The following is an 8,370-nucleotide window of genomic DNA, read 5'->3' as shown; positions in this document are numbered from 1 at the left end:
TTTGGATTTATTGAGTTAATATTTATTATAATATGTTTATAAACTTTTGCATGCTAATGTGACTAATGTATATTCTTTGTGTATGCCTTCTCTCTTCCTTTGTGCTCACAGATTGGAGTGACTCATGTACTCAATCATACATTTGTGATAGACTAATATCAATAGATCGGTTAGGAAAAGAAAAAAAAAAACAACTATTCTATAGTGTCTCTGTTGCTGGTCTCCGTCTTTTGCTCCCACACATCCCTCCCTCTCTCCCATCCTCTCTCACCCTGCCACAGCATTTCAGAGCTGCCAGAGGCGTTAACAGAGAGCGAATAGACTCTGATTTCACACACAGCACAGGGAGGAGTCGGCGTCAATGTGTAAATGCACACACTCACTCTGATGCCCATGCTCAGGGAGACAACAGGAGGCGGACAGAGACTTCAGCTGCAGAATGTCCACTTGCTGCAGTCAGACATGCAGGAGGAGTAGATGCTCTGCTCGCCGTTCCAGCTCTGTTTCAGTCCTGTAAGCACCTCCCATCCCCCCCAGTGTTCGCTCCCTGGTCTGCGGTTGCTAAGGGGCTGGCTGGAATGACCCGGGTAAGTAGGAGACACAAGGAGATGCACTAGATGGGGCTGCCGACTGGGAGGACTCTCTGATCCCTGATCCCTCCTCTTCTCCATGCTGACACACAGACAGAAGAGCTCTGATCTACAATACAGATGCATGCCCATATAGGAGGGCATCGCTGTGCAGACCAAGGGTCTTCAATAGGCACAGCTTGACAGGAGGACCTCCACAGAGACACACAGGTAAGGGGCAGCACTGCTGGATCTGCTCTGTTGGATTTCCATCAGTATTGACTTGTGCAGATGTGGGGGAATTGGCAGTGTGTGTGTCATTAAATTATTGTCTCTGATCCAGGTCTGCGCTTAAAAAGTGATTGATCTGTTTGGTTTACGCCTGTGTTTGTCTGATCATGCTGCGCTGCATGATCATTGATTGATAAGAAGATGGGTTTGTGGATGAGTGCTGTGGAAGCATGGGAATGGGTAATGTCTCCTGTCTGAGATGCTTTGATATCCATCACATATCTACATGATGTCAGTGGGAAATAAGAGGAAGCATAAAAGGACCAGGAAAGGAAAAGTGCCACATTCTGTCTTAGTGATTGGTCTCATATTTATTTGAATCTCCTAGGTTGCCGATATCTTCCAAACACTTGGGGCTGTGTTTCTCTGTGTTTCAAGGTAGCCACAAGTGCTTAGATGGGAGAAATGTTTGGGGGAAACGCTCTAAGGGACTTTACAGAGACAGTGCTCGCTGAAGCTGAAGAACAGGAAGAGCTCCTGGGTGTGCATACATCAAGCCACGAGAAAGCTGGAAGTTGGGGAGGAAGCCTGAATATAGACTGAAATTAAAAACAGAAAAACTATGTTGGAAATAGAGGTTCAAACAGAGGATTCAAATGATTATCTGCGAATTCACTAAAAATAGAAGGACTACGAAGACCTTTAGGAGACTGAAAACAGGAAGAGAAAAGGTCTACAAACAGCATATGTTCTTCTCTAATACTGTTCAAATGGTTTTGGGGGGGTTCACTTTCTCTGTGAAAGTCAATGGACAAAGCAGCAGCAGCTCCATTCAGAGATTGGCTCTGAACGAATGCGCTTATGCAGAGGTGCCAGTGCTTCAGAGAGATGAGCTGTCCAGTACTGTTGCACGGTGCATACATCACTAAACACAGAGCTATAGGCCCAGGAGGAATCAACAGAAAGAAATCCATTACTCAGATGACTATGTTTTTGTGATCTCATCACATGAATGTGTTTGGTTTGAAGACACTGGACAGGGGTGAATGGAGAGAACAATAGCAATAAACATCTTCACTACTAAAAACAAAAACAAAAAAAAACAGATACCAAAAATATCAACCTGATTAGTTGCTGATATTCAGTTTGAATTTAAATACTGGAGCATCTTTTGATGATTTTCAAAAATCATCCTGTTTCCTGCTTGGTTGATCTTTACACATTATACTTACACATAAAATTCCCCACCATCAAGGAGGGATGAAATTACCAGACAAGATTCAAATCACTGCCTAATTTATGCATTAGTATCCTGAATGAAATTCAATCTAAAGATCCAAAATAATTTCTGCAATCTTGTTGCATGGCTCACTCTCAGGGAAAGCCCCTGTTCTGTTTACTGTCAACTTCTGCTTAGTCATTACAAAGAGCAGAACAGCCCAAAGGTTGAGGGGTATGGAGCAAATTAACACCATTTGCAAAACTGCCTTTGCCCAAGTTCACACACCTGCCAGCTTCTCATAACATGGCTCATTGAGGTGTCCGGTATAACATGACTGCTACCAATAAATACCAAGCCAGGGCATGCTTTCAAAATTCAATCAACATCAAAGTGACAAGGTCTGATGCACATGTAGGGAGAACCAGTTGGCACAGCCCAGTAGCGCTGTAGATCTGCATAGGAGCAAAGTAAAAAAGGAGAAATGGCACAAAATAAAGCCTAGAGAATACACCAATTACAGGAAAGAGCTTTTAAATGAGGGGAAAAAACAGACAATTTTTTTCATGCTCCAATAAATATTCTGCTAGTAGTTAAGCACTCATGGATGGCTTTGTTACAAATATCTTGAATACTTCCTCCCCAGAGACGAGCGTGAACAGACACAATCAACCATTATGGGTCTTCCTGGCTGCAAATTATTTTAAATCTAATTAGTGAAATTAATCTTCAGCAATGTTGGACAAAATGATTTTTGTCTTGGAGTTACAAATGTGGAGTTCAAGGATAAGCCTTGCAGTACTTTATGCATTTATTACCATCATTAAATCTGAACAAAAAACACCAACTTCTTCAGAAAACTCCTAGATATTCAGTCTGGTATTAGTCTGATGCAGCCTGTGTTTTTATTTTACCTAATTGATGGATTTGGATGATTTATTGACTCTAATTATATACATTTCAAAGGAAGTGAAAATTTCTGCATGATAAATGACATCTACCATTTGCAGATGTGCTATAGAGTATCAGTTCGGATAAATGGCATGTCTTTATCTCAGATTAATTGGGATAATTTGTTTATGTGATCTAATTAGAGAGAAAATATATGGTGACTTGCAAAAGCTATCCATACCTGAATGTCTGGTTGTTTCTAAAGGACTTTACAAGAGAAACAGGTGTCTGCAACCTGGTGGCTCTCTAGCCACCGTGGCTCCTCAATGTGTCTTCCAAAAGTGTTAAAGGCCTGAGAAATATGTTGAATTATAAAAGTTGTTGAGCTTTTTTTAGTTTGTCATTAGGCTGCAAACTGAACATCTTCCATAAATACGGAATGTTTCATTCAAAAAAGTGTTTTACTATGTGTTAAAGTTGGAAATGTTTCTTTGTTGTTTAGTTTTTTTTAGTTCTTCAATTTAACTCAAAATGATTCTTGTAGAAGGTGTTCATACAACTAAAAAAGTGTGATGCTCCAGACAAAATTGATTTACCATGTATAATGGCAAAATGGCTTTGGTTGTAAATGTTGCGGTAGACCAATGCAAGAAAGAAAATTATACTTCTGTGTGGTCTGAAAATGTGTTTTAAATGAAAAGCTGAAACTTGTTTATTTCTATTCACATTTCTTTAATATTAAGTCCTAAATAACATCCGGTGACACGGCTGCTTTCTGAAGTTAACAACATATCCATCTGTGTAAAATGCCTCAGAAGTTTGCATGAGAACATGGACAACAAATAGCATCATGAAGACTAAGGGATGCATCGCATAAGTCAGCGACATCATTGTAGAACAGTTTGTTTATTTACTATACACTCACATAGCTCTGCTCAGTTTGAAGAGAGCTTTGGACAACTGCAAACATTTCGAGACAGCCAGTCCATCCAAACTGACAGCAGGGCAAGAAGAGACGTAAATAGAGAAGCAGCCAAAGAACAAATTATTACTCTTGATGTCCTCTTGAGATCCACAAGTCAACAGGTTTTGAAAAAGAAAGTCAACTGAGCAACTATTAGTGGTGTACTTCAAAAATCTAGCCCTTATGGAAGAGAAGCAAGAAGGAAACCCAAAATATATAGACAGGGCAATACAGGAAGAAATTCTCTGAGATGCTGCAAAAGACTTTAGACTGGGATGGAGGTTCACTTTCCAGGGAGATAATGACCCTAACCAGACAGCCAAAAATATGTTTACATTAATATTTGAGAACGGGACAATCAGAGTCCTGGCCTAAATCCAGTAAAACAATTATCAGAACTGAACATGGATGTTCAGGCTTAAATCAAATCTGACCCAGCTTGAGCTACTTTTCAAATACAAATTTACAAAGAGTCTCTAGGTGTGCAAAGCTGTAGAGAACCAATAAAAAACTTGCAGCTGGAGTTACAGTAAAGGTGGTTGTATGCCAAACTTTTCAGATTCTATGTGCAAAAGATTTTTTCAAACTATTTATAATTTTGTTTTATTTACATTATTTTAGGCATCTTAAAAAGTTATAGTTTTACTTCTAGCCTTGAGCTAAGATTAAATAGTAAATAAACAAATTTTCTATTTCTAAAAATATAGAGATCTACTTTGATACATTAATCTCTTTAACACTGTATGGAAAGGTTATATTCCATACTGGTTCTGCAGAAAAGTATATGATTATTCAGATTTTGTTTTGTTTGACTGAATCAGATTTTATGTTCAGTTGTGCCGTTTACTATGGTTAAAGCCAGAGAGTTCCTGAAATGAAACCTTTTATATATTTCCCTCTATTCACTAACACACATCTCAAAGAGGTAATTTCCAAAATGCAGTTCATGTATTAAAGGACATCATGTACTATGATAATGTTTAAACGGTTTGTTATGTATAACGTTATATGGGCTGAAAAGATCCTGAATACAGGAAATAAAAAGGGAGGTAGTTAGAAAAGGGTGACACTTCGTGACGTCAATGGTTTAAACCTGATGATGGGCCGAGGCATTTCTGCGTGACATTCCTCCAAATGCTGACATGGGTTTTCACTTTGTGCTCAATATGTTTCACACAGTCCAAGAACACGTATGAGAAGAAACTGGTGGCTAACCTAGCAGAATGTGTGAGTGACAGCATGACAGGTTCAGTGTCAGTCTGTGTTTAACTGATGAACAGATACTGCAGTGAAGGAAAACAAAGATAGAATCTGATGCCATTGCAACCCAAAATATATTGGTAGGTTAAGACTATTAAGGACAATGATAATAGACTAAATAGGAAATAAAATTCCTGTAACAGGCTAATGTGTCAGAATGAGCAAAAAAGCACAATTAACTCATAACATGGCAGCGATAAGGTTTAGGGGGAAAAAAAGTTTTTACCAGTCATACTGAAAAATTCTGCCTCATAAATGGATGAGGTTGACATAAAAATGCAGGTAAAATGTTACAACTTCAGTAACAAACTGTATATGGCACAGTCATGCATAACTGCCAGGAAATTTGTGCATGAGCTCCTCGCATATGGCAGCAACCGCAACAATACTTAATTGTGTGCTGTAATATGCAGACACTCTGTCTCTACTAATGAAGATTCTCTGATGTCTGCTATGAATGCTTTAAGAAGCTGATGTCTGCTATGAATGCTTTAAGAAGCTGCTGTTGATTACAGATTGACCTGTTTTCTGACTGAGCTTATATTTATTTGACCAATTTAGTTTTATCCTCAGACTCTTTAAATCATCTGAGTTACTGTTGCTTGCTGGGAAGAATTTTAGTCTTGTACACAGGTTGAAGTGTGACTAGGCAAAACACGTCAGTTCACTTTGCATGCCAATCTGTGTATTGGAATAAGGAGGTGTACACATTTTTAAATGAAACTGGGAGCATGTGCCAGTTTGTGTGGCCAGAGTTACTGTTAAAATGCCGTAGAAATTAAAACTATTTGGAAAATCTAGAAAGACAATAACTTTGCTGTTCAGTTGTGATTTATATCAGTCTAAATTTTTTAACAGCAGTATCAGTTTCAAAAACAGCAAAGCGGGCCATGTGTTTGTCCTTTACAAATATTGTCCTTTGCAATTTACTATTGTGGAAATTATTTTCTTAAGCAACAATTTGATTTTGCAGGCTTAGAAACTGTTTAAATTATGTGTATGGGAATCAATAATAAGATATTAGATACTGGCTGCTTTACTACAACATGTCAGACTTGAGACTTCAACCACAAACAAAGACAGAAGTAAAGGCAGAGGTCAAAGGCCGGAGGTAGGGGTAATAAAAAGAAATGGTATTGATTGAATTCTACCATAAAGAGAATGTATTTTACATACAGCACAATGGTAGAGCTCATGCTATAGATAGATAGATAGATAGATAGATAGATAGATAGATAGATAGATAGATAGATAGATAGATAGATAGATAGATAGATAGATAGATAGATAGATATATAGATAGATAGATAGATAGATAGATAGATAGATAGATAGATAGATAGATAGATAGATAGATAGATAGATAGATAGATAGATAGATAGATAGATAGATAGATAGATAGATAGATAGATAGATAGATAGATAGATAGATAGATAGATAGATAGATAGATAGATAGATAGATAGTTAGACGATCAGACCTAAGACAAACACAAGAGGGGCAAAAACAATAGTAATAAACTGAAAGTGTGACTAGAGTGATAAATATTTAAGCAACTACAATTATATTCATTGGTCTTCTGTGCCAGCAGATTTATGCTCCATGGGACAGCAAATGCCATGTGGAGTTTTAGCGTAACTTGGCCAAAATCCCAAACAATCAAAGAAAAATAAGAAAACACAAATTTGAAGTGAATCCAAACGATAAATTTGCTATTTGAAAACTAGATTGTACGAGCCGTGGGTACGTGTTTTGGTCAGCTGTCGTTGGCCACATTTAGCAAAACAGTCTGTCTTTTTTACAAAAGTGTAACCACACTTTAACTTAGCTGCAAACTGTCCCTGGCTAATAGACAACTTCACACCGTGTCTACAGCCATCCCTGCTATCCAACCAGAAACGTTTCCACCTCAAAAGCACGCAGAGCACAGATACATTAGACACTAATGAGACGTAGTTTGGTGCTGGAGAATCATTTTGAAAATCACTTGACGGCGTGAAGCCTCATCAAAAACTACCAAAGAACTGACTTCTCTTTGAAGGTTTGCCGACTCATTAATTTATGTTAATAGCCAAAACTTTGTCATTCAATATTCAACATCATCTACTGAGTAACATATTTGCAAACCTCTGTTCAGTCTTTAAGAGTATTTCACCTCCTCCTCTTACAGCACTTGTTGCATCGTTGTCTGTGAGAACCACTGGAGCTCCAGAACCTCAGTGTAGCAACATATGAGCATTTTGAATAACGTTCTCCTAACTTTAAAGTATGGCTCCGAGATAATCAAAGTGCAGGTACTGATCATGTGATGATTATTCTGTTTTTTTATGTATTGCTTTTAATGTGATAAGCTTTTGTTCTTTATTCTTTTTAAATTTGTAGCTTGACTTCTAAGACAAAAAATTATTTTTATTCATTATATCATTCTATTTGTTTTTTTGGAAGAAGCTTGTTCATTTGTTTGCATTGCGCTATAATGCATTACATTTATATTAATTGCACATTGAGGACTACAGATGAAAACTAGTCAGTGCGGCGAACTCTGGCATGTTATGTGATGTGCAGTGTCCCTTCTGAAATAAATGAACAACAACAGTAGGAATCGAGAGCTTCTCTGCATGCATCATAAATACTAAATCCGCCTCAAGATGTTTACGTTTAGCATAGCCATATGTCTCTCTCAAACTCCCATAAAAATGTCTTATACTTAGCTGCACTTTTATGTCAACCAAGTCCTTCCTCTATGACTTTATTTCTGTCCTCTGCTATTTGGAAGAAATCTTTTATAGACACACCATTTAAAGCAAAGGGCTCACAGTCATATTAAATAAATTATAATGTGTGTTCTGATGATGTTCAAATTAAAAGCAGACATTCAACATGCTTTTCATTGAGCTCACATTTCTGCATAGTTTTTTTGTTTGTTTGTTTGTTTTGTTTTAAATTGGTCTAACAATATTGTAATCAAAATAAGGTTTTCATTAGCTGCACGTGGAAAATTGTCATTAATACAAAACAAAGGCTTGAGCTCACTCTGTGTGGAATTAATCTACATGATGAGTTTCACTTACTGAATATAGTTCATGAATCAAATTAGTTTTTCAGTATTATTTTAATTTATTGAATATGATATCATTAATTGGAACAGCAAAGAAAAAAAAATACAATCTAAATAATTAGGACACCTAAAAACTTCAGTAGCTGCTGCTGCATGTGTCAAGTTAGGTAATGCTTC

At 37.3% G+C, this 8,370-nt stretch overlaps 1 protein-coding gene across 1 annotated transcript in view; it reads left to right on the top strand.

The window, feature by feature from the left end:
• The first annotated feature begins 331 nt into the window (after window positions 1–331).
• Window positions 332–8,370, top strand: part of frmpd3 (FERM and PDZ domain containing 3) — a 96,497-nt gene continuing 88,458 nt past the window's right edge. The window contains exons 1-2 of the mRNA XM_055034238.1: window positions 332–587; window positions 684–800. The gene's annotated coding sequence lies outside the window, so the exon portion shown is untranslated. The remainder of the gene's footprint in view (window positions 588–683; window positions 801–8,370) is intronic.

Source organism: Poeciliopsis prolifica, unplaced genomic scaffold, assembly GCF_027474105.1.
Source record: "Poeciliopsis prolifica strain line A6 unplaced genomic scaffold, Auburn_PproV2 SCAFFOLD009, whole genome shotgun sequence".
NCBI lineage: Eukaryota > Metazoa > Chordata > Actinopteri > Cyprinodontiformes > Poeciliidae > Poeciliopsis > Poeciliopsis prolifica.
This window is presented reverse-complemented; position numbering and strand designations above follow the sequence as displayed.